Source organism: Pseudonaja textilis, chromosome 2, assembly GCF_049901715.1.
Source record: "Pseudonaja textilis isolate UNSWEBS1 chromosome 2, rPseTex1.2, whole genome shotgun sequence".
NCBI classification, from domain to species: Eukaryota; Metazoa; Chordata; class Lepidosauria; order Squamata; family Elapidae; genus Pseudonaja; species Pseudonaja textilis.
In genome coordinates this window covers 767653-795214 of record NC_141991.1, presented here as the reverse complement: position 1 = coordinate 795214, position 27562 = coordinate 767653, and the positions used below count along the sequence as shown (strand labels likewise).

The 27562-nt window shown below is 42.4% G+C and overlaps 1 long non-coding RNA gene across 1 annotated transcript in view; it reads right to left on the bottom strand.

Moving 5' to 3' along the window:
• LOC148126517 (uncharacterized) overlaps positions 1 to 26945 on the bottom strand; it is a 30545-nt gene extending 3600 nt beyond the window's left edge. Inside the window, exon 1 of the long non-coding RNA XR_015742512.1 lies at positions 26682 to 26945. This is a non-coding gene — a long non-coding RNA (uncharacterized LOC148126517). The remainder of the gene's footprint in view (positions 1 to 26681) is intronic.
• Between the last annotated feature and the right edge of the window lie 617 nt (positions 26946 to 27562).

Sequence of the window (27562 nt, the reverse complement as noted above, 5' to 3'; positions counted from 1 at the left end):
TGAGAACAACCAATGGAACAGCTTGCCTTTGGAAGTTGTGGGAACTTCATCACTGAAGGCTTTCAAGAAGAGACTGGACTGCTATCTATCAGAAATGGTGTAGGGTCTGCTTGGGATGGGGGTTGGACTAGATGACCTACAAGGTCCCTTCCAATTCTGTTAATCTGTAATCTGATTGTATAGGGAGAGGAGTCTAGTGGTTACAGGAAAAGCAGTCAAGAGCTGGGGCGGATGAAAGGATCCCCAGTGAGGAGGGCACATAGGTTGAGATTTGAACTGAAGGAACTTCTTGGATGAGAAGCGAAACATCTTCAAAGAAAAACAAGAAAGCCCAGTTGCTTCTTGAAAAAGCACCTTTGGGATGGGCTGAAATCCTTCAACTTTTGCTGCTTTCTGGAGATGGTGCGGAGACTGGTTCCAGATGGAAATGTTTACTGGGGCCAAAGGTCACTAACCCTGTCATTAAATGAAAAGGCATAACATGAGCCACACTCAATCAAATCTTTATTACGGTCATAGGCCAACATAAGGCGGGTGGGATCCAAAGAATAAATTTAAAAGTTAAATATATATGTATAAAGTACACACAGCTAAAAGGAATTTAAAAACTGAAGTACATTGCGCAGAAATGGAAGGAATTCAATATTTCTATTTACTTAATACTTTTATCCCTTTTTATATATATCTAAAACCTATGAAAGAGGATAAAAGTATTAAGTAAAAATAAATATTGAATTCCTTTCATTTTACTGCCATGGTTTTTCTCCTTTTCTGGTTTTAATGCGATGTTAACTTGCAAGGCACTAACACTTACTGCTATCGAGCCTGGTTTCACCCAGTCTATATGTGTACTTTTGGGTTTTCTTGCCTAAGTGTAGGACTTGACTTTTCTCTACGCCGAATTTCATTTTGTTAGATGTGGCCCAGTGTTCTAGTCTGTACTGGTAGGTGACGGTAGGTGACGATAACAAACATGCCTCCTGCACTGGGCGTCGTTGCATCACTCACGGCCACTTATGGCACCCAACCTGACAAAAATTGTATGCCCTCCGCTTCCAAGCAAAGGCTGAGATTCAGAGCATGTAACCTAATCCCAGAATAGATAGAAAGAACTAAAGACAAATCCTTTCCCCATTTAGGTTTTCTTCAATGCTCTTTCCTTAGTCTCAAATATAAGTTTTGGTCGGGTTGATCCATCACGAATTTTGCATTCTTTTGTCCTGGAGTCTATATTAAAGAGAAAATAGATAGTACAGAACAGAACGGAACGGAACAGAATGGAATGGAACAGAACAGAATAGAATAGAATAGAACCGAACCGAACCGAACCGAACAGAACAGAACAGAAGAGAACAGAATAGAATAGAATAGAATTCTTTATTGGCCAAGTGTGATTGGACACACAAGGAATTTGTCTTGGTGCAAATGCTTTCAGTGTACATAAAAGAAAAGATACATTCATCAGGAGTCAAGGATCATAAGGTACAACACTCAATAATAGTCATAGGGTACAATAAACAATCAAATCATACTAGGAAACAGTCCATATAAATCGTAAGGATGCAAGCAACAAGGTTACAGTCATACATGGTTGAGGGTAGGAGTTGAAACAGTCTTTTTTCTGGGATGTGAGGGGTCTGTAAATATTTTCACAGAAAAACTGCAAGCTTATTGATATGAATGATATATGTAACAAAAAGCAATGGGTGGAAACTCACCAAGGAGAGAAGCGACCTAGAATTAAGGAGAAATTTCCTGACAGTTAGAACAATTAATCAGTGGAACAACTTGCCTCCAGAAGTTGTGAATGCTCCAACCCTGGAAGTTTTTAAAAAGATGTTGGATAATCCTTTGTCTGAAGTGGTGTAGGGTTTCCTGCCTAGGCAGGGGGTTGGACTAGAGGACCTCCAAGGTCCCTTCCAACTCTCGTTATTTTAATAATTCTGACAATAGGGAATTGCCTGAGTCCTGGGAGTTGAGTCAGGTCACCCCCACCTCCTGCTGAGACAGAGAAACCAGACTTTGAAGACAGTTTCACATTTTCCAAACTCCCATGTCCACTTCTCGTCCAGCGCAGATGGTTACAAAACACAGCTGGTGAAGCTATGAAGAAATGTTTAATGGATTGATTAATAAGATTAATAACATGAAGGGGCACATTGTAAAAGGAGAGAATAGTTGCATTACTGACTTGTTTATGTTGGGCATCAAGTTATCTCCCCACCCCAAGAGGGTCGGGAAGATCTTAGATTTATGGATTTTTAATAAAGACAAAGAGTTCCCTTACGAAAAAAGGATGAATATATAAGTGTCTGAGACAAGGCTCCCGGGATTTAAATGAGGGAAGAAAAAAAAAAGAGCGATACAGTTCCAGTCACTGATCTCATCCTTATCAAATAGGAATGAATTGATAGGCACGTGTTCCTCTTCTCTTGCATTATCTTCACCAAAAAAAAAAAAAAAAACGTTTTCCCCACCAAATGCTGTTCTCTGAGGCTGGTAATTCTGGCAATTGGTAAACTGGCACAGGTAGTCCTCAACTTAAAACAGTTCATTTAGTGTTCGGTACAAATTTTATGACGGCACTGAACAAAAAAGTGACTTATGACCGTCATTCACACGTTACATGATCAAAATTCAGATGCTTAGAAGCTGACTCATATTGACGATGGTTGCACTGACCCAGAGGGTCGTGTGGTCCCCTTTTTGGATCGGGTGAGATGTTGTGGAGCAGTATGGAGATGACGTTGAAGAAGATATTCAACAACCGCTGTGAAGGAACCACCCTTGAAGTCTCCTTAATTGTTATCAAGTATTATACCAGAATCTGGGAAGCCCGACGGATTGTTTCTCTCTCATTCTTACATCCAAGAGCAGGGGTGTCAAACTCAATTTCACTGAGGGCCGCATCAGGGCTGTGGTTGACTTTGGGGGGAAGGGTGGGCGTGGCCAATTGGGTGGATGTGGCTGATTGGGTGGGCATGGCCAGCTTGAGGCCACTTCCCGAAACTGCTGGCATGTTTCCTCTTCGCACTGAGTAGACCGGGCCGAAGCCACACTGGCCTGATGTTTCCTCTTTGCATTGGGTAGACCAGGCCGAAGCCACACTGGCCTGATGTTTCCTCTTCGCACTGAGTAGACCGGGCCGAAGCCACACTGGCCTGATGTTTCCTCTTTGTATTGGGTAGACCAGGCCGAAGCCACACAGCTGGCCCCCTACATTTTCTAGGATAGCCCCATGAGCTGGATCCAACCACATCATAAGCTGCATTCTGTCCGCGGGCCTTTTTGTTTGACACCCCTGCCCAAGAGCATCACATATGAAAGCAAATATACATGTCCCGAGGTAATATTGCAGGATCTAATCTGGATTTGTCCCTGGGACTAGAGGCTCTGTCTTCTGAGCTTTGGGACTCGTTCACATTCTGGTGAAGAGAAGTTCCTTGAGAATGGGTTATGGGATGACCCGGGGTGTGGCACCAAGGCAACACAGTCAGATAATCAGTAGGAGTCCCTGTATTAGCTCCAACTTTGCCCCCAATGTCCTGGTTACCTTCTGGGCTGGAGAAAAGCTCTCCCAGGCTCTTGCCTTTGGCTGCAGAAAATCAAGTCCAAAACATGGCCAACAAAAACTGTAACTATAAGTCCAATCAAGGCAAAATGAGGTAATTAGTCCAGTAGGGCAGTAGCAAGAATTCCAGATGTGAAGGCACAGCAATAACTCAACATGGTTGGGACACAGATAACCAAAGTCAACACAAGATAAACTGAAGAGGTCTTCCTCTGAACTCCTTCTCCCTTGTTCTACCGCTTCCCTGCTCTGCCCAGTCGGACTTTGCCCTTCCCCAGTTTCCTCCACAGCCAATGGAGCCACACTCCCACTCCTGTCAGCTGTTTGTCTTCCTCCTCGGGTTCAGACTCCGACAGGGGCATGACAGGGCTCTATCACGAGTCCAAATGCTTGGAAGACTAAACCTCTGGTCCTGGTGACTTACCCAGATTGTATCTTGCACCGACAGCATCAAAGTGGAGCAACTTTGAGGTCTCCTGGGTTCTTCCTTCCAGAGCTAAGCTGGGATTTATCTAAAAGCAGCCTGAGTGTCTTCTTCAAGACCACCTCTATACTCCTTCCCAGAAAAATTGGAAAGAGGGGAGGGTGAAATTGGACTGGAACGGGCAGATTTTGTGTGTGTATGTATGTGTGTGTGTATGTTTGTGTGCCCTTCTCAACTCTTGAGAGTGCCACTGTACAATGGTATGGTAGAAGAGGCCACAGCATTGTATGGCCTTCCTGCTGGGAAATCAGGGAGATGAATCCCAAGACAACTGGAGAACAGGTGGATTGTGCCATTACATAAAGCTGTCATGTGGCCACTTTTAGAACAGCTTGTGCAGTTTCCCCGTCTCCAGAATGACATCATAAACCCACGAGAGGTCAATGAAAAGCAGGGGCCATCACTGAAATGAGAGAGCTTCTTGATGATGAGTCAAGGAGTTGTAGCTTTTTGTAGCTTGGCGTGACTTTTTAAATATATATATATCTCAATAAAGACAGAGAATGGAGTAAGGCGTGTGATAGATGTTTTCTAAATTACGAACAAGGAGGAAGGTTGTTTTTCTCCTTTTGGTAATCTTGGAACCGGGTGTCACCAGCCGAGGGGGGTGGTGAAGAAAATGCTTGTGGGAGGCACGGTTAACTGATGGAAGTAATTACTGACTGACTGTGACTATGACTCGAGCTGATGTCTTAAAAGAATGCATGAGTCAACTTCATTTAGGATGGAAGGACTGCTTTGATCAACCACATCCGAAAAGGGCATTGGGTCTCTGTGGACCAAGCAGGAACGAGGCAGAAGATAAACATTAGGAATATGTGAATTGGAGCCATCAAAAGAGAGAACTGCAGTGGACTGGAACTGCAGTGTGTGTGTGTGTGTGTGTGTGTGTGTGTGTGTGCTCACAATCTGGACGAGGCAAGGGTGTGAAGGAGAAATTTATTTATTTATTTAATTTATTTATTTGATTTGTCAATTGTTTACAAGATAATAAGTATAAGTGTATACATAGTTATGAATACATGAAATGGGTAGATATAAGAAAAATAAAAGAACAATAAAAGAAACAACTGGTTCCCCCCTGTGTCATTTAGCTCCAATACCCGCACCCCCAAAACTGCTATTTTTCCCCCCAAAAAACAATTTTTGCATACAAGTAGCGTCGACCTTAACAACCATTCGTTTAGTGATGGTTTGAAATTGCAACAAGTGCTGAAAAAAGTGACTTGCAACGGATCCTTGCCCTTGTGGTTATTGGAGCATCCCCACGATCAAATTTCAGGCACTTAGCAACTGGCAGATATTTACGAGGTCCGTTGGGGGAAGCCAGATTCATTTAAAAACTATGTGCAGTGATTCACTTCAGAACCATAAGCAATAAAGGTTGTAACATTGGGAGGGACTCATTGAGCAACCCCCTTGCAAATGGAAATTCTGGTTTTGATCGTAGTTGTAAGTAGAGGACTACTATATAATTAAAAAAACAAAACAAAACGGGATCCCGTCACTATAAGGTAAAATGATCTGAAGAAACCTGGAATTGGAATCAGTTCTGGAGAACATCCAGTTTAGAGGATCGCAATCAGCGATTGTAGGGTAGTTGGCTCTCCCAAACTCTGGGTGTACCCCAGTAGTGGGATTCAAAATCTTTTACTATTAGTTCTGTGGGCGTGGCTTGGTGGGCATGGTGTGGCTTGGTGGGCATGGCTTGGTGTGAGTGGCAGGGGAAGGATATACTGTAAAATCCCCCTTCCCTCCGCACCCCACTAACCTGCTTTCCAGCTCCGTTTTCCTCTGCAGGGCAACAAAAGAAAACCCAGCCAATCAGCTGGGGCTCGGGAGGCAGAGAATAGATGTGGGTGGGGCCAGTCAGAGGTGATATTTACCGATTCTCCAAACTACTCAAAATTTCTGCTACCGGTTCTCCAGAACTGGTCAGAACCTGCTGAATACCACCACTGGTATACCCCCCCGCCCGGACAATTCATTTATGAAGAGACCATGATATAAGAGGTAATTCTGTTTATTAAGATCTGCTTAGGCTCACCTCTGAGACCATGAATAAAAAAGATGTATAAAACCCCAAAGAAAAATTTACTCTGTAGACAACCTTTTTTTCCCCCACCATGGTGTCTTTAAGGCAGGTGGACTTCAACTCCCAGAATTCTAAGAACTGAGGTCGACCTGTATTGAAGCCACCAAAATTGAACACCATAGAGAATGATGCATTTCCAGTTCCGGGGCAAAGTGTATTTCCTCTAAATCAGTGTTTCTTAAATTTTTTGCTTTCGGGATTGCTTTCCATTTTTATAAGTGACAGAAGAGCCCCAAATAATTTTTATTTGTATGCGGGTTATATTTATTGATGAAATGTGTTTGAATATGGAACCAACAGCCCATATTTATTGATATTTACCATCTTGACAATGAAAATTGATGCATTTGTGGAATATTGATGTATTTCATCATATAAAAACAACAACACTGAAACGTAAATTTTGAATACTTATTTTTATTAAAGTTTACAGGAGCAGAGCTGAAAACCTAATGCTATTAACTAAATATAAAAAAGAAAAATGAGGAGAGAAAAAATAGAAAAGATAGAAAAAATATAGTAAAAAATGGAAAGAGATATGTATAGAAATGACTTCCTTTTTCATCAAGTCCAAATAATTCCATTAACTTATCACTTTCTCTGATACTATAGCAAAAGATCTCTTCTTCCCATGTCTTATCTCTTACCTATAAGCAAATTTTTAAAGCCTCGTCATTCAGTCCTAATTAACAAACATCCATTGGAAGTTACCAGAAATAACAGCATATATATTTTAACCATAATCAAACAAACCAACTTTATATTCATTTCCTTTCTTCTTAATGCAGTGATTTATCACTTTCTCTGAAAGTACAATCAAAGACTCCTTTATCCCATATTCTTGTCTTTAAATTGACTGTTTCCTAGTATGATTTGATTGCTTATTGTACCCTATGACTATCATTAAGTGATGTACCTTATGATTCTTGACGAATGTATCTTTTCTTTTTAAGAAAAAAAAGTATTTGCACCAATATTTGAGTATTTGCACCAAGACAAATTCCTTGTGTGTCCAATCACACGGCCAATAAAGAATTCTATTCTATTCTATTCTATTCTATTCTATTCTATTCTATTCTATTCTATTCTATTCTATTCTATTCTGTACAAATCTTGAAATCGCATCATTCAGTCTTGATCAATAAAAATTCACTTAGAGTTACCAGTAACGACATATTCCTTGAAGTTTAGCATTCAGACAAATCAGTCATCAATAGTGTTCTATATTAGCATACTCCAAACCCTGAATCCTGATTGGTCCACACGGACCGCAACCTGATTGGCCAACTAAGCGGCCATGATTGGCATGCTAAGAATCAACCGCGATCGGCCGAGCCGTTTGCAGGAGATTCAAAGCCCTGTCATTGGCCTCCGAGCCGCGAGCAATTCCTATATGAAGGGTTGCCGCGGCTCCGAGGTCCTGTACTGGTCTGTATACCAAATAAAGAGCTGAATGAACACTTTTGGTCTCGCGTCTCTGTGGGAACCGATCCACCTGAACTAACAAATAGACTCACAGAGATAAACCACATTTACACACCATTCAAAAGAGATAATAAAAAAGCTAAGGAAAAAATAAGACCGGAACACACTGCCTCAGGCAGCCTACACCCAGATAAGCAGGGATTAACACCAGACAACCAATCAAGCAGAAAACAATAACCTAATCAAGGAACCACCAAAGAGAGAGCTATACCCGCTATTACTGGCAGGCAAGCTAATGTATATAAACAGGGAACATTCACTAGCACTGAAGATGTGATATAGTCTGGTAATGTAACAATTGCAAACAAACAATCGCGCTCAAGAGCATCAAGAGCTCCACAGTTCAACCCTGGATATTTTCTTCTATGGGATCCTGAGCGTTTCTGTCCTGTTACTTTTGCAGAAGGCATTTCAAGCAGATGGGAATAAAAATTCGTTAACTCGGGGAAAACAGTAGCATTTTATGACGATCTATAAAAGCCACGTTTTCAAAGCCAATTTTTAGAGGCGTGTTGAAAGCGCGTTATTTAAAATAAATAAATAAAAATCACATGTTGGCCAGCGGCTTTGAAACTGTGGGATGTTTTCATTTGGCTTGTCCGTCAACAATTTGGGTTCTTGGGTGGCGGAGAAGAAAAGAAAGGAAACAGGCCGGATATGATATTAAAGCAGAAATGAGAAAAATATGGTCGTTCAAGACAGTTATGGTCGTTCAAGACAGTTATTTCAGAAGCTCAGTTGAGTGATGAAAGCCATCTTTCGCTTTTCATCTTAAAAGGAAAAATAATTCTTCATGCTAGCAACTTATCCTGCAGTCAGCAGTTGACCAATAGGCTCTAAGGTTAATTGAGACACGATGCTGTGGAAGACAAGTGGAACATTCTCCCAAGATGTTGGACTTCATTTTAACACGGCTGCAAGAAGACTTGCGGGAATGACGAGATGTATTTCTTCTTACAGTACTATAGCGCATATGTGTATAAAATAAAGAGTTGGGAGGGACCTTGGAGATCTTCTAGTCCACCCCTTCTGATCAAGCAGGAGACCTTTATCATTTCAGATAAACGGTTGTTCTCTTCTCTTCTTAACAACTTCCAGTGTTGGAGCATTCACAACTTCTGGAGACAAGCTACTCCACTGATTAATTGCCAGGCAATGTCTCCTTAGTTCTAGGTTGCTTCTCTCCTTGATTAGTTTCCATCCATTGCTTCTTGTCCTATAGCTTGACTCTCTCTTCTTTGTGACAATCCCTGAGATATTGGAAGCCTGCTATCATGTCTCCCCTGGTCCTTCTTTTCATTAAACTAGACGCACTCTATTCCTGCAACTGTTCTTCATATGCTTTAGCCTCCAGGTGAAATTACAGTTATAAGTTGTTGTTGTAAGTCGAGGCATCATGTGACCCTGTTCCAATTTCTCAGCATTTTTGCAGTGGTGGTTAAGTGAACAATGCAGCTATTAAGTGAATTCAATTTACCCATTGCATATTTGTTCCCACTAAGTATTTGATTCAGAGTTGGTATTCTACCGGTTCGGCCTGGTTTGGCCGATCCGGTAGCTCCGAGGATTATCTGTGAGTGAACCGATTTTCTCCTACGATCAGCTGCTGGGCCCGCCCGCCCACCCAGCTCCATTCTGACCTTTATTTCCTGGTTTTGAAATGCAGCTGCTTCGCGCGGCACAGCGGATTTATTTGTTTAATTATTTATATTTATTTATTTAATTTATATTGCCACCTATTCACCCATGGTGACTCGAGGCGGCTTACACAATGTAAAACCACATGTAAAACAAAAAATAAAAAATAAGAACAATAAAAACTAACAAAAAGAATCAAATAAATTAGTAAAGGACAATAGAACAAAATTTGGGAAAACAAAAAACAAAACAAAACAAAAACAACTCCCATCCCCCACCCCGACAACAGCAGATCACACTAACCATTTGATGGGCTTCATCCCTCTCTGGGTTCCCCAGGCCTGCTGGCAAAATCAGGTCTTCACTGCCTTTTGGGAGAGTATTAGTGAGGGGGCCATTCTAATCTCTGGGGCAGGGGTTGCCAACCTTTTGGACCTCAGGGACCACCAAACTCATAATTTTAAATCCCAGGGACCACCAACCAGTTCTGTGGGCATGGTCTAATTTGTGGGAGTGGCTTGGTCATCATGTGACTGGCGGGGCATGGCTTATATGTAAATATTATAAATATTTATAGAAATATTGAATTTTTTATTAAAAAAAGCAACTTTTACCCAAAATCAGGCAAAGCAGGCAGGCAGATTGAGTTGCTCACAGAATCACAGATTCATTTAGAGATCTATCTATCTGCCATTGGCTAGCTGAGTCTGTCACATAAAATTTGCTTGCAAGCAAACTCACAAATTTAACTCACAACACATCATGTATGTAAATATTCAATTCCCGTGGGCCATGTGTGTTGCGCAACCTTGTGTTCCTGCGCAGCCCAGATTAATTGCTTTGGGAGGGTGCTCTGGGGGTGACATTTCTCTGCAGGCCACCAAAATTTTCTCGCGAACCACCAGTGGGCTGCGGCCCACCGGTTGGCAACCACTGCTCTGGAGGAATAGTGTTCCAGAGAGACGGAACCACCACAGAGAAGGCCCTCCTTCTGGGTCCCACTCAGGGGTGGGACCCGCAACATTCCCTGCCTCCTCGGTCTAATGGGTTGGATAGATGTGACTGGCAAGAGATGTTTCCCCAGATAACTCGGATTGCTGTGCCTCAGCTATTGAAGACACAGGGAGAGTGCAGGATTGTAGGAAAAGGTTAGTAGCAAACCCTGTGCACACAAAGCACACCCACCAAGCTATGCCCACAGAACCGGTGGTAAAATTTTTTGAATCCCATCACTGGATTGGTTGTTAAGTCAAGGATTACTGGTATATCTGCACAAGTGAGTCTACAAGTAGTCCTTGACTTATGACCATAATGGAGCCCATCCATCAGGGTCATAAGTCATGTCAGTCATAAAGTGGATCATCCACACGATCAATCCAATTTTACACCTTTTTCTGCAGCGATCAGAAAGCGAACCCCATGATCGTTAAATGAATGCCACGTTTATTAAGCAAGGCAATAGTCAACCGTTGTCTAGTTTTTTCCAAAAATGGGAAATGAATACTGGTCTTGGGCAAAACCATTGTAAAATGGGGTCATGTGACTGCAGGACGTTGCAAATGGCTGTAAATGCAGGCTGGTTGCTGAGCGCAACAAATCGGATCATGTGACTAGGGTGGGTATAATCAGAACTTCAGTACTAAGTATCCCCAGGAGGTTGGTTGTACTTTCGAACAGTTGCTAACCAATTGATCATAATCCATGTACTACCTGTGTTCCTCTAGGATCTGAGGAGTCTCAAAATCCTTCTCCGGGTCATAGCTCTGATCTAGTTTGCTTTCTTTTCAGGAGCAACTGTGCATGTCAAAAGCTAGTAACATGAGAAACAAATTAACAGAGTTGGAAGGACCTTGTAGGTCATCTAGTCCAACCCCCCCCCCCACCTAAACAGGAGACCCTACACCATTCTGACAAAGTCTCTTCTTGTCTCTTTCAGTCTCTTCTTGAAAGCTTCCAGTGACGAACCTCCCACAACTTCTGAAGGCAAGCTTTGCATTGGTTGATTGTTCTCACTGTCAGAAAATTTCTCCTTATTTCCAGGTTGAATCTCTCCTTGTTCAGTTTCCATCGGTTATTCCTTGTCTGGCATTTAGGTGCTTTGGAAAATAGCTTGACCCCTTCCTCTCTGTGGCAGCCCCTCAAATATTGGAAGACTGCTATCATGTCTACCCTGGTCCTTCTCTTTACTAGACTAGCCATGCCCAGTTCCTGTAACCGTTCTTCATATGCTTTAGTCTCCAGTCCCCTAATCATCCTGGTTGCTCTTCTCTGCACTCTTTCTAGAATCTCAACCTCTTTTTTATAGTGTGGTGACCAAAACTGGATGCAATATTCTAGATGTAGTCTTACTAAGGCTTAATAGAGCGGTATTAGTACCTCACTTGATCTTGGTTGTATCCCTGTTAAGACTTTAGTTTTCTCTACATTGATTTTCATTTTGTTAGATAGGGCCCAGTGTTCAAGTCTGTCAAGATCCATCTTGAGCCAATCACCTCAAAATCCAGGATGTTGCCTATTCCTGCCAGCTTAATATCATCCACAAATCTGATCTTCTCGGCCCCCAAGGGAGTCAGGCTTAAGTTCTCCCAATGTCAAATAATGGTTCCTCTTTCTTCTGACTTGGCATTAAGGAATCTCTGAGTGTCCAGAACCTTTTAGACTTTGCCATCAATTCATTCACGGGGGACGGGGACAAAGCCCTGCCTCTTCGCGTTCAATATCAATATACACATAGTAGAGGGTGAAGGTTTTTCCCCCTGGCTGCACCCACCATCTTGGTTCCTTTCCTTCTGCCTTGATGGGAACATAAATGATTGGAAAGCAGGGCACTTGCAGCAGAGAATGATTGACAGGGATATATTGTGATATCTTGAATAAAAGAATCATGTGGAAAGAACCACGAGGAGTCTTCGACGTACAACCAAGATTGAGCCCCAAAGTTCTGTTGCTAAGGGAAACATTTGTTAAATGTATGTTGTCCCCTTTTACAACTTTTCTTGCCACAGTGCTTAAGTGAATCTGGCTTTCCCATTGATTTTGTGTAGGAAGTTAAAACCCACCCCTCTCCTAGAAAAATGAAATATTTTAAGATATATTAAAAAGGCAGAATACTTCCCCTAAAAGAGAAGTAGAAACTCAGAGAGGCAGAAACTCAGCCCCACTCCCCCTCAAATCTTGGTTAATGGTCCATTAAGGCCTGGGCTGGTCTATTCTACATAACAAAGATCTACCTCCTTCAGACAGAGCCATTTAACTGCCCTTCATTGCACCACCCACCAAGTTTCAACCAAACTTAGCACACAGACAACCTACAAAGCTAGCTATGACCTCTGACAGCAACCAATCAGGATACTCTTCCTGTGCCCCAGGAAGTTCAAAGCTAGAAAGGGTTTAAAACCCAGGGACTCTCGTGATTTCTGCCCTTTTTTTCACCCAAGATCTCCAAGGCATGTGATCCTGTTCATCAATAAACCTTCTTTTCCAAGCAACTTCCATGAATCCAGTGTCTTTTCCCCCTCTTGGAACTGAATCCAGAAGGATATTTCTTCCAACATTTGCTTGTAAGAAGGTCACAAAAGAGGATGACATGAGCCTGGGATACTGCGATTATTATAAATATGAGTCCATTGTCAAGCATTTTGTGATGACCCAGGGCGTGGCACAAAGACAACACTGTCAGATAATCAATAAAAGTCCCTTTATTAGCTCCAACTTTGCCCTGAATGTTCCATATTAGCAGGCTTGACACCCTGCGTTCCTATTGGTCCAGAAAAGCCGGATCGTGATTGGATGGCTTGAACGTTCCTGATTGGCTTATACAGGGTTTGCCGCGATTGGCTGAAACCAAGCGTGGCAAACTCAAAGAGTTGTCATTGGCTGCCTAGCCACAGCCAGCTCTATAACAAGAGCTGCCGCGCGCTAGGGTTTTTGTCTCAGAATCTATCTGTTAAATAAAGAGCTGTTGTTCACTACTCAAGCCTCGTCTATTCATGCGACTCACCGACCATACTTAACACCTAATATCCAGGTTACCTTCTGGCTGGAGAAAAACTCTCCCAGGAACAGCCTCTGACTGCAGAGTATTAAGTCCAAAACATGGTCAACACAAACTGTAATTATAAATCCAATCAAGCCAGACTGAGGTAATTAGTTTGGCAGGGCAGGAGCAAGAATTCCAGACGTGAAGGCATGGCAAAACTCACATGGTTGGGAAGACCCCAGGACCACAGATAAGCAAAGACAACACAGGATAAAGTCACATTTGCTCCCAGCCTGCCGCAGTCAGCATTCAGTTCTTTTAAAATTTCATTCCCAGAGGTGGCTAATGAAGGGAATCAGGGCCCTTACCTCTCCCGTAAGCTACACAACCCATGTTGCTCTCTTCTCTGTTCCTCTCTGCATGCCCTAGAATGAAGAGGAGGTGGGCCTTAGTCTTCCTCTGAACTACCTCTCCCTTGTTCTACATCTCTCCTGCTCTGCCCAGCCAGACTTTGCCCTTTTCCAGCCTCCTCCACAGCCAATGGAGTCACAGTACAACTGTTCATCTTCCTCCACAGATTCAGACTCTGACAGGGGCATGACACATTTGAATGTTGATCACGTGACCATGGGGATGCTGCAAACGGTCAAAGGAGTGAAAAATGGTCGTAAGTCACTTTTTTCAGGGCTGTTATAACTTTGAACGCTCACTAAATGAACTGTTGTAAGCCAAGGGCTACTTGTAGTTGCTGACAGTGCCAAAAATTAAGTTTCTCCATAGTGGTAAACAAAGAAAGGAGCCATTTCTGTTGGCAGCCATTTTGAAGTTTTTTCCCCATCTTGGAAGAAAACACCTCCAGCTCATGTTTGCTGCAAAAAAAAATCTGAACGGAATGGATAGTCCTTTTCCAGCAAAGACGTTTGCCAGCCCCACCTCCTTCAAAGAAGTAATACAAAAACAAGCTAGCTGTTTTTCTCTTTTAGGCGGGGATCAATTTGATTTGATTGTTATGGAAACCAACAGACGACAGAGAGTTCTGTGCACAAAACTCGATCTACCTCCTGAATGATCGACAAGCTGGAACGGATTCAGAGGAACTGCTGTGAAAATGGAAAAACAGTCTTGTTCAAAAAATAAAAAAAAAGCGGGGGGTGGTAGAATAAATCATTAAGTTCAACAGAGGAAAAATTGACATGAGAGATGATCCTAGCGTCAGAGAGTTGGAAAGGCAATTGAGGCCATCAAATCCAATTGAGGCCATCAAGTCCAACCCGACGTTCAGTGGAAGAGTCAGAGCAAAAACATCCCAGACAGATCGGTGTCCAGTTATGGTTTGAATGCCTCCAATCAAGAGGCCTGTCATCTCTCTAGAAAATTGGCTCTATGGTTAAAGTGTCCTAGCATTCACTTGGAATCCATCTTCCTGCAAATTTGGATGATTGTTCCCGGGGTTTTGTCCTCTGAGATAATCAGAGAAAGGCATGGTTTTCTTCTCTGTGATACCCTTTCTGAAATTTGAAGGATATTGTCTTAGGTCCTTAGTCTTGTTATGGTTAACAGTATCCAGTTTCCTACATCACTCCTCCCTGGACTTCATCTCCAGTCTCCAACAATCTTTATTGCCTTTTCCTGAACCCATTCCAGTTTGACTCAATCCTACTTAAAATGTGGTCTTTCGAATGGAGCACAATACTCAGGCTGCGGTCTGTAGTGCAGGGGGTCTCCAAACTTGGCAACTTTTAAGCAGAGGTGGGATTCAACCGGTGTTACTACCGGTTCGGTACTTACGTTTGAAAAACAACTTTTTTTACTGATTTTTCAATCTCAGCTGTGCCGCGCAAAGCAGCTGAGGTTGAAAAAGCAGGAAATAAAGGTCAGGTAAGAGCCAGCCATGGGTGAGTGGGCCAAACAGCAGCAGACACAGAACTGGTTCTGTGTCGGTTGCTCTTCAGAGCTACCGGTTCTACAGAGCCAGGAAGAACTGGTAGCATCCCACCCCTGCTTTTAAGATTTGTGGACCTCAACTCCCAGAATTCCTCATACTTGCTGAGGAATTCTGGGAGTTGAAGTCCACAAGTCTTAAAGTTGCTAAGTTTGGAGACCTTTGGTCTAGTATAGAAGAATGGGAATGTTTATTTTATTTATATCCTGCCTTTATCATTTTTGCAAACAACTCAAGGTGGCATACCTAATATCCCTGCTCCTCCTATTTTCTCAACAATAACAAAAACAACTGTATGAGGTAAGTTGGGCTGAAAGAGTTGGGTAGCCCAAAGTCACCCAGCCAGTTTTCACGATTAAAACAGAATTAAAACTCATAGTCTCCTGGTTTCTATCTTGCTGCCTCAACCACTAGACAAAAAGTGCCTCTTGTTCCTTCTCATAATTTGAAAACTATGCTCTTGTTGCCTTCGTCACGTCTATTTCTTTCTTAATTTTGCAACCTATTTTCCTCTCAGGAGTTCCAAGCTCCCATCAAGACTATGAAGTACATTGGGCAGGTAGAAAGAACAACTGACGCAAAGGTCTATGGAGGTTCTCAGTCATCCAGGTCATGGTTGTCTCAAAGATGCTTTTCCAAGAGGCGACTGGACTTTCTGGTTTTTCTTTGAAGATGTTTCGCTTCTCATCCAATAAGCTTCTTTAGCTCTGACTGGAATGGAAGGATTTATATTCCTTGCAGACCTCTGGTCATTTACATCCTTTTAGAAGGTCTTGGAGGCCACCTGGAGGTTTATCAGTGGTTTATCAAATGGGTGTGGAGCCTTTTTGGAACTGTTGAAAGGACTGTGTTGTAGACTGGAAATATGACACCAAGTTCCAAGGAAGCTCCGCACCCATTTGCACCACTCAGGTGATCCTGATGGCACAGATAAACCTCCAGGTGGCCTCAAGGACTCTCTAAAAGAATGCAAATGACCAGCTATCTGCAAGGAGTATAAATCCTTCCATTCCCCGCCCTCTAGTCAGAGCTGAAGAAGCTTCTTGGATGAGAAGTGAAACGCCTTCAAAGAAAAACCAGAAAGTCCAGTTGCCTCTTGAAAAAAAAGCACCTTTGGGACAACTGACCCAAAGCCACCAAAGGAGGCCGTGGATGGACTCCAACTTGGATCTCGCAGGTGCCAGTCCAATAACTCAGTTGTGGTTATCATACAGAAACTAATTGGTTTATTACTGCCATGCAAGAGACAACTATACACCATAGACTTGTATTACAGGAGGGGCCATTTTAGCTTTAGGATAAATACCTTGATGTTGACAACAGTCTCATAGCAGAACCAATCACTCAGAGAGGTGATCATTCAGGCAAACAGATTGGAGATTCTTGTCTTGGAGATCTTCCAGCACTGAGCAAGAAGATCCTTCCAGTTAAGGATTCTAGGATTCCCAAAGGGAATTGGCACAAGTAATGAAGAATGGTCAGCTGACAAGATTTGGACTTCTGCATCCCTGACAAACATGTTTCAATCGTGTCTTAACAGCTCAATTGCCAGGAGAGTAGACACAAAGTTCCATTCTTGACCTACAGCTGAACCATATGGCTTCTAAGAATCCAGCATTTCTCCCTTAAAACCGATCCAGATGCTTTCAAGCCAATGAACCATGAGATATGCTTGTTAAAAAAAAAAAAAGACAGAAAGGCTTTCCAAGTTATCAGCTAATCTAATCAAAAGGGAGGCTGGCTTGTCTTTCCCTCCTTGGTTGATTAGTTGGGAATCGTTTTGCCCATTTATGGCTTCCTTAAGTCTTGTTTTTAAAGTCCAGATAGAAAATATTATACAGGTTAAAAACATAACCTTAAAACAAGGGCAAAGACTGTTGTTCTTAGTGGCAATTAAGCAACTGTTGGTGAAACTACAGGTAGTCCTTGACTTAAAACCATAACTGACCCCAACATTTCTGATGCTAAATGAGACCTTTGTTAAATGACTGTTGCCCCATTGTATGACCTTTCTTGCCACAGTTGTAAGTGAATCTGGTTTCCCGATTGAGTTTGCTTGTCAAAAGGTCGCAAAAGGGGAATTGCATAACACTGAGATGCTGCAACCGTCATAAATATGAGTCAGTTGCCAAGTAGCTGAACTTTGACCATGTGACCATGAGGATGCTACAATGGGAGGTAAGTGTGAAAACCCTTCATAAGTCACTTTTTTCAGTGCTGTTGTAACTTTGGAAGGTCCCTGAATGAACTGTGATAAGTTGAGAACTACCTATAAATAGAGATAGATAGATAGATGATAGATAATGGATGGATATCTATCTATCTATCTATCTATCTATCTATCTATCTATCTATCTATCTATCTATCTATCTATCTATCATCTATCCATCCATCCATCCCACCCACCCACCTACCTACATAGATACATAGTGTCATGCCCCTGTTGGAATCTGATTCAGAGGGTCTGCATCAGAGGTGGTCTTCAGCAGGTTCTGACCAGTTCTGGAGAACCAGTAGTGGAAATTTTGGGTAATTCAGAGAACCAGCAAAGATCATCTCTGACTGGAGATTTTACAGTTTCTTCCTCCGCCATACCCCTGAGCCATGCCCACAGAACTGGTAGTAAAAAAATTGGAATCCTACCGCTGGTCTGCACTACTATTACTATTAATCTTCCCATCACTCCTTATCACCCATCCCACTTGTGATTGTATGACTGTAATTTTGTCACTTGTATCCTTACGATCTATATATTGACTGTTTCCTAGTATGATTTGATTGCTTATTGTACCCTATGCCTATCATTAAGTGTTGTACCTTATGATTCTTGACTCTTGACGAATGTATCTTTTATGTACACTGAGAGTATTTGCACCAAGACAAATTCCTTGTGTGTCCAACCACACTTGGCCAATAAAGAATTCTATTCTATTCTATTCTATTCTATTCTATTCTATTCTATTCTATTCTGTTCTGTTCTGTTCTGTTCTGTTCTGTTCTGTTCTGTTCTGTTCTCTCTACTCTACTCTACTCTACTCTACTCTACTCTACTCTACTCTACTCTACTCTATTCTATTCTATTCTATCTATATATTGAAAAGCAAGGAAAATATCTCCCTTCTTTTAGAAACGTTCTTTACAAGCAAATTTAATCCTTAGATGAATTAGCTGCTAAACTGATACTTGTAGGATTAATGATGTAAGGTTGTTTTAATTGGCTTGCAATCTTAAATAAAGCCATTTGTGATGTAGGGATGTATGTTGTCAAGGTTACCTGATGGAATATCTTGATATGTATACATGCCTTTAATTGTGAAAAGTAGGTAGCTTAGAAATGTAATAAACGAAGAAAAAAAAATTGGAAATTAAATAAATGGCAATTTGGGTTGATGTTGTAGAATACTATGAGGAAACTTAGTGTCAAGTGGCAGGGATATCAGGAGAGTCAGGTAGTGCAAATGAGTACGAAGATTTATTGCAAGCTTAGACCCTCTATAAAAATCTGAGCTACTAACAATAAGATGAGAGGCACAATAAAGCATTGAAAGTGGGCTGAACTTACTCTTGTGGGCACGCAGGGACTTGTGACTTATGACGCATTTGACACCTCCCTCGGACTCAGCCTGATCATCTACACACAGTTTAGAGTATTTTGCTTCATTTAAAACCCTCACTACTAGCCAATATAACTTATGCCTAAATTATACTAGTTCTGCATCTACGACCTTTTCTGGATTTAGGATAACTTGGCTTCTGTTACACACAGTCTGATGATGGCAGAACTCTACTACCAGTTTGGTCTAATCTAGTGCTTCAGGCACTGGATTACAAAACAGGAGATCGTGAATTGAATTCCTCACCGAACCGGTTGTTATACCGGTGGAATCCCACCCCTGGGTAAAACCAAATATGGGGAAACAATGAACAAAAAAACCTAACCGGGAAGAAGATAGGTCTGGCTGATTGAGATCCCAAGTAGGCATTGTAATATCACAATATCCAGCTCCTAGTGGCCAGATTAGGCTGTCACACATATGTCCTCTTCCCACGAACTTCCCTAACTATTGTGACAGTGGAAACAGAGAGATTTCTTTTTCAGCTGGGCCTACTGCAGATCCTCTGGGTGCTGGAGGAGCAGGGGGTTGGACTAGAAGACCTCTAAGGTCTCTTCCAGCTCTGTTAGAATAGAATAGAATAGAATAGAATAGAATAGAATAGAATAGAATAGAATAGAATAGAATAGAATAGAATTCTTTACTGGCCAAGTGTGATTGGACACACAAGGAATTTGTCTTGGTGTAAATACACTCAGTATACATACAAGAAAAGATACATTCATCAAGAATCATAAGGTACAACACTTAAAGATAGTCATAGGGTACAATAAGCAATCAAATCATACTAGGAAACAGTCAATATAAATTGTAAGGATACAAGTGACAAGTCGGAGGGGGTGGGTAATAAGGAGTGATGAGAAGATTAACAGTAATAGTAGTGCAGACTTAGGAAATAGTTGAACAGTGTTGCGGGAATTATTTGTTTAGCAGAGTGATGGCATTCAGGAAAAAACCTTTCTTGTGTCTAGTTGTTCTGGAATGCAGTGCTCTATAGCATCGTTTTGAGGGAAGCAGTAGAAACAGTTTATGTCTGGGGTGTGAGGGTCCTGTAAATATTTTCACAGCCCTCTTTTTGACTCGTGCAATATACACGTCCTTGATGGAAGGCAGATTGGTAGTAATTGTTTTTTCTGCAGTCCTAATTATCCCCTGAAGTCTGTGTCTGTCTTGTTGGGTTGCAGAACCAAACCGGTCAGTTACAGAGGTGCAGATGACAGACTCAATAATTCTTCTGTAGAACTGGATCAGCAGCTCCTTGGGCAGTTTGAGCTTTCTGAGTTGGCGCAGAAAGAACATTCTTCGTTGTGCTTTTTTTGGATGACGTTTTTGATGTTATTCTATTGTTATTCTGTTAGTAGAGTAGGAAAGGCTTTTTAAAATGTGTATGCTTTCCTGAAGTCATGTTTCAACATAGCCTCTCAATTGACAGGGGTAGTTGCTGGGTAGAAAGCAGCAAGAGTTACTGCCCAGCTGTCACTTATCTTTTCAACTACAGGTAATCCTTGACTTACAACAGTTTGTTTAGTGACCGTTTAAAGTTACAATGGCACTGAAAAAAAAAGGGACTTATGACCATTTTTCTCACCCATGACCGTTATAGCATCTCCAAGGTCACAGGATTTGCATTCAGATGCTTGATAGCTGACTCAAATTTATGACGGTTGCAGTGTCCCGGGGTCCTATGATCCCCCATTGTGACTTCCTGGTGTTGTGGTCTGTCGGTAGCCTGCGGAGCTGGCAGCAGAGTCAGATAGTGGGGAGGAACATGGACCAGTCTGGGAATCTGGGGAGGGGTGAAGGTTCTGGGTCCAATACAGAGATGGGGCCAGGGCCATCTGGGAATTATGTGCTGACTCCGAAGCCTCCAGAATCTGATAGAAGCAAGGCAGAGGAACAGGGGGAGCCTGTTACCAGTGCGCACATGCACAGAGCTGCCAGAAGGCAAGAACAGTTAAGAGAAAAGGGGTGACTCGGGAATAAGACTTGAAGGTGATTTCCCTTCCCATAAGACAAAGCAAAGAGACAGGAACCTTTGCAGGAAGCAACTTTGTTCGTAGTCAGTTTGAAACCTGAAGCTTCGTATTGAATTTGTGCTCCGTTGGCCTAGTACAACTAATTGGCAATTTAGTCGTTGGCTGCATTTCAAGGAAGATAAAGGTGAGTGCTTATCAGACTTATCCTGAAGGACTTTGGCAGAGTTCCATGGGACTATTTACAAACTCTTTGAGAATCATTAGGGGCTCTCAGCAGAGGTGGGTATTCAGCAGGTTCTGACCAGTGGTGGGATTCAAAAATTTTAACAACTGGTTCTGTGGGCATGGCTTAGGTGGTGGGCATGGCTTGGTGGTCATGTGACTGGGTGGACATGGCTTGGTGGTCATGTTATTGCCTGGGTGTGGCCAACTCAATATCACTCACATCGAGGCACGCATCTCCTCTCCTGGCCTCTCATGACTGTGGGGATGCTGCAACAGTCATAAGTGTGAGAAATGTTCATAAGTCACTTCAGTGCCATTGTAACTTTAAATGGTCACTCCAAACAAGCAAAGTACCAGCAAAGGAGGGAAAAAAATTCCAAAGACATTCCTGAGACTGAAAGTCCAGTCCTGCCAAGAATGTAATAAGGGTTAACGGAAAGGCAGTTTCTGTAAGCAACACCAGAATGTTTCCTTCCTGCCTTCCTTACAGGATTAGACCAGTAATTTCTTCTAACAACCGGTTCTCTGAACTGCTTAGAATGTTAACAACTGGTTCTAGCGAATAGGTGCGAACTGGTAGAATCCCACCCCTGGTTCTGACCAGTTCTGGAGAACTGGTAGCAGAAATTTTGAGTAGTTCGGAGAACTGGCAAATACCACCCCTAACTGGAGATTTTGCAGTATCCTTCCCCCGCCATGCCCACCAAGCCAGCCCACAGAACTGGTAGTAAAAAAAAAAAATTGAATCCCACCGCTGGGTCTCAGGCACATTAGGGGGACAGGAGAACGACTCCACGGAAGTTCAAATCCAAAGAGCATCGGATCTGTCGCTTTTCTTTTAGACCAATGTAGGTTGTTTTCCTGGTTGTCATAATGAAACACTTACCCATGGTATGAACTCAGCCTCACAATTAGTAGAACAAGCACACTGCCAAGAGGATAAATGGGTGTGGGCTGCCAGCTAATCTGTTTGTTTTACAGATTGAGTGATTTATTTCCAAGAAGCAAAATTGGGTATAGTTCTGCTTCGGGATAGCTGAGAGCCGTGGATTTCATTAACTCCTAGTATATTAATGGCCAATTGCTAACATTCCATCCTGTTTCCCAACATTCCGTCCCACAGCACAACATACTATCCCATCTCCCAACATTCCGTCCTGTTTCCCAACATTCCGTCCCATGACCGAACATTCTATCCCATCTCCCAACATTCCATCCTGTTTCCCAAAATTCTGTCCCATAACCCAACATTCTATCCCATCTCCCAACATTCTGTCCTGTTTCCCAACATTCCGTCCCATAACCCAACATTCTATCCCATCTCCCAACATTCTGTCCTGCTTCCCAAAATTCTGTCCCATACCCCAACATTCTATCCCATCTCCCAACATTCCGTCCTGCTTCCCAACATTCTGTCCCATAACCCAACATTCTATCCCATCTCCTAACATTCCATCCTGCTTCCCAAAATTCTGTCCCATAACCCAACATTCTATCCCATCTCCCAACATTCCGTCCCATAACCCAACATTCTATCCCATCTCCCAACATTCTGTCCTGCTTCCCAAAATTCTGTCCCATACCCCAACATTCTATCCCATCTCCCAACATTCCGTCCTGCTTCCCAAAATTCTGTCCCATACCCCAACATTCTATCCCATCTCCCAACATTCCATCCTGCTTCCCAACATTCCGTCCCATAACCCAACATTCTATCCCATCTCCCAACATTCCGTCCTGTTTCCCAACATTCCATCCCATAACCCAACATTCTATCCCATCTCCCAACATTCCGTCCTGCTTCCCAACATTCCATCCCATCTCCCAACATTCCGTCACAATTTTTGGAATGCCCGAGGACCAAATTAGACAAGGCAGCGTAAGATCCAGAACTGGATGTCCCAGTTTCCCTTTTCTCCAAATGGCAAATGAAGCCATGAAGGCACTTTGGATTCGGAATGGTGGGCCTGGCATTGATAGAAGCATTAATCAGAATAATGATCAGAATAGAGATGGAAGAGACCTTGGAGGTCTTCTAATCAAGCAGGAGATTCTATACCTGGGGTGTCAACCCTATAGCCAAGGGTGTCAAATTAGTGGCCCGTGGGCCGGATGCATCATGCACAGGCCACGCCCACCTCAGCTCCATGAAGGGAAAAAAAAGTCATGATACGTCACATGACAGCAATATGACATGGTGAATTTGACACTTGTGCCCTGTACCATTTCAGTCTCTTCTTAAAAACTCCAGTGATGAAGCTCCCACAACTTCTGAAGGCAAAGCTGTTCCACTGGTCAATTGTCCTCAGTGTTAGGAAGTTTCTCCTTAATTCTAAGTTGCTTCTCTCCTTCATTAGTTTCCATCCATTGTTTCTTGTCCTGCCCTCTGGTGCTTTGGAAAATGTTGACCCACCCTCTCCTTTTTGTGGCAGCCTCTCAAAATACTGGAATGATGATAGACGATAGATAGATAGATAGATAGATAGATAGATAGATAGATAGATAGATAGATAAAGACAGAAAGATAGATAGATATAGATAGATAGATAGATAGATAGATAGATAGATAGATAGATAGATAGATAGAGATAGAATGATAGATAGATAGATAAAGATAGATAGATAGATAAAGATAGAATGATAGATAGATAGATAGATAAAGATAGAATGATAGATAGATAGATAGATAGATAGATAGATAGATAAAGATAGAATGATAGATAGATAGATAGATAGATAGATAGATAGATAGATAGATAGATAGATAGATAGATAGATAGATAGATAGATAGATAGATAGATAGATAGATAGATAGATAGATAGATAGATGAAAGATAGATAGATAGATAGATAGATAGATAGATAGATAGATAGATAGATAGATAGATAGATAGATAGATAGATAGATAGATAGATAGATAGATAGATAGATAGATAGATATAATTATTTATTGGCCAAGTATGATTGGACACACAAGGAATTTGTTTTGGTGCAAATGCTCTCAGTGTACATAAAAGAAAAGATACATTCGTCAAGAATCAAGAATCATAAGGTACAATACTTAGTGATAGTCATAGGGTACCGTAAGCAATCAAATCATACTAGGAAACAGTCAATATAAATCATTAGGATACAAGCGACAAAGTTACAGTCATACAGTCACAAGTGGGAGGAATGCTGCTCATATCATCTCATGCTTTTACCCCAAGGTGGATTGCGGACACTTTATTTGGAATAACACAATCAAAGGGATGAATGAAACTCCTACTAATATTATATAGATAGTTCTCAACTTACAACCACAATTGAGTCCAACATTTATGTTAAGTGAGAAATTCTGCCCCATTTTACGACTTTTCCTGCCACATTTGCTATGTGAATCACTGCAGTTGCTAAATTAGCAACATGGTTGTTAAATAAATCTGGTTTCACCATTGGACTTTGCTTGTCAGAAGGTCGCAAAAGGGGACCACAGGACTCTGGGACACTGCAACTGTCGCAAATATGACTCAGTTGCCCAGTGTAAAAATGTCGCATTGATCTATCTATCGAGCAGTGGTGGCTAACCTTTTTGGGCTCCTGTGCCAAAAATTGTGCACGTGCTTGCACAGTCGTGCTCACGTGCCAGCACCCAGAAGGCAATGTGGCCCCTACGCCTGCGCACGCAATCCCCACCCACCCACCTCCCGCTGCCCCCTTACCTGCACTGCGCCTCACAGCTGATTTTGGGCCAGTTTGAGGCTTTTTTCACCCTCCCAAAGGCTTGAGGAAAGCTTCTGCAGGCTGCTGCAAGCTTTGCAGGCCAAAAACTAGCCCTGTTTTGTCACTTCCTGTTTTTCTGAAAATACCCAAAAAGACAAAATGGGGCTATTTTTCGGCCTACAAAGCTTGCAGAAGCCTGCAGAAGTGTTCCTCAAGCCTTTGGGAGGCCGAAAAAGGCCTCAAACCGGCCAAAAATCAGCTGTGAGGTGCACACATGCACAGTGAGGTAAGCTTGCCTGCAGGTTGTTGCTGGCAGAATTGGCTCTGCGTGCCACCTGTGGCACATGTGCCATAGGTTCACCATCATGGCTATAGAGTAATTGAACCCTTTCTTCCTATTCTGGAACTAATCCTCAAGGTCTGAACATGCACCAGTGGTGGTATTCTACCGGTTCTGCCGAGCCGGTAGCAGCAATGAGCAGTGGAGACTGAACCGGTTCTCTCCGCTGCCCTACTGTTGGGCCTACCTGCCTGCCCGCTGGACTCCCATACTCACCTTTAACCTCTGAATTTGAAGCGCAGCTGCTTTGAGCGCCACAGAAGAGTGCCGTGCGGCAGCTGCTGAAGTGACCGGGATCGTGCAGGCTTGCAGGAGGTGAGTTAGAATGCCTCTACGCCTGCACAAAGTCTGTGTTTGGTGCGCACGCAAATGCAAAGTGTGTGCACATGCGCAAAGCGCGCCCACAAAGCCATGCCCACCGAATCGGTGGGTAAAAATATTTGAATCCCACCACTGACATGCACCATTTTGCATTTTACTTATAGGTTAGGTGAAAATGTGACCAAATACGGACAGCGTGGGATGGGAATGTTAGCAATTCACTTCAGTATAGCTTTGTTAGATTTGTTGCAGAGCAGCTGTATCGGAGCTGCATTCTGCCAAATCATAATTCCTCCGATGGCTGCAGGACATTGTCTAATCTGTAAGCTAAATTTATTAATTGGCAATTCACGTCTGCTTGGGAATATTAAAGCTGTCTCGCAACCAGCAATCCTGTTTCTGCTGAGCATGTTGTGCTGTTTTCTCAACAGAAGCATTTCCCTTCAAAACCTGAGGGGTGGGAGGTGATGTGCTTTTGCAGGCAGAAATCCAACAGGGAAAATGTCTGACTTGGGGATTTGAGGAGTAGATATGATTTGACTACAAATATATTGTGGTGTTTCAAATATTGTGCTTATTCACTTTTTGACAATCGATTATGTGTTAGATTCAAATTAAGAGAAGAAAATAGAGGTCCTTTTGTTTATATATTAGTTTGACGTACGCTTTTGTCACTTTTTAACTTGTCCCGTTATTCCCTTTCGCCTTTTATGCCAGTTTGTGTTTTAATGTTTGCTTTTTGAAATTTACTAAAGATATTGCATAAAAACTTCAGCTGCTGAGATATTTACTGAAGATATTGCATAAAACATCAGCTGCTAAGATAGAACCCAAGCAGTTAAAACATAAAAAAGCAGGCAATCAAGTTAAAAAAGGGGAGAAAAGCCCCTCTTTGAGGGAGGAGGCAGTTTAAAAACAAGAATAAATAAGAATAAATAGAAAATTAAAAAAAAACATAATAAATACATAGGAAAGAAAGAAAGAAAGAAAGAAAGAAAGAAAGAAAGAAAGAAAAGAAGAAAAGAAGAAAGAAAGAAAGGAAGGAAGAAAGAAGAAAGGAAGAAAGAAAGAAAGAAAGAAAGAAAGAAGAAAGGAAGAAAGAAAGAAAGAAAGAAAGGAAGGAAGGAAGAAAGAAAGAAGAAAGGAAGGAAGAAAGAAAAAGAAAAGAAAGGGAGAAAGAAAGAAAGGAAGGAAGGAAGGAAGGAAGGAAGGAAGGAAGGAAGAAAGAAAGAAAGAAAGAAAGAAAGAAAGAAAGAAAGAAAGAAAGGAAGGAAGGACAAAGGCGTTTTTTTGTGCTTGGCTGTACCTGTTGGATGTTGGCCTGGCTGGCATCCGTCTGGAAGTGGCCTAAGAGCCTCGTCAGGCGAACTTGTTGCAACAGCTCTCACATGCTGAGAACTGACTCCCTTCGCAGCCACCCTTCATTCCTCAGCCTTGGCCTCACCTTCTCTCCTTTCTCATTAGCGAAGGACTTAGGAATCCTCTTTTGAATTTGGCCTTAATTTTGTTTGGTACAGTTGCAACAGCAGCCGAGTTTCAAGGCCTGTGGAATTTGTCTATGTTCTTGGAGGAAAAAAAAAACAAGCAAGCGAGAACGGGGCACCTTGCCAAGAACTGATTCAAGAGTCCCTCCGCTCCTCGCTTACGATGGCTTCACCGGGGTCACCGTAGAAAGACCAGACAGTACAAGCTGTTCCCCCGTTTCTCTTCTTTCGAAGGCAACATTATCACCCATTTTGGAAGGGTTGGGGCCAAACAGAATCTGAAGGAGTCATCTTAGAGAACCAGCCTGGGTGGAACTAGAGTCTGGCCTACCCTTTGCCTCAAAGCAGTCATGCCTTCAGACGAAGCAGGAGTCACTTGTGGCCTGAGAAGTAATGTTTGGTTTTGTGTGTGTGTGTGTGTGTATGAGAGAGAGGGAGGGAGGGAGAGAGAGAGAGAGAGGGAGAGAGAGAGATGGATGGAATAATGCAGTGAGGAGGTGAATTCCAAGAGGAAGGAATTGCACTCCAGAGAAATAAGAGGCAGCACAGCCCTGATATTATGTGCCAGAGAAAGAGGGTGAAGATGCCCCCTGCTTAATAGTTCCCAGAGTTATATTGTAGATATGGATAGGAGCCGCCTCCATCTGGCAAGATACTGTCTGTAGGTGTGGAAAAAGAAATCAGCTTGGAAGAATTGCCACAC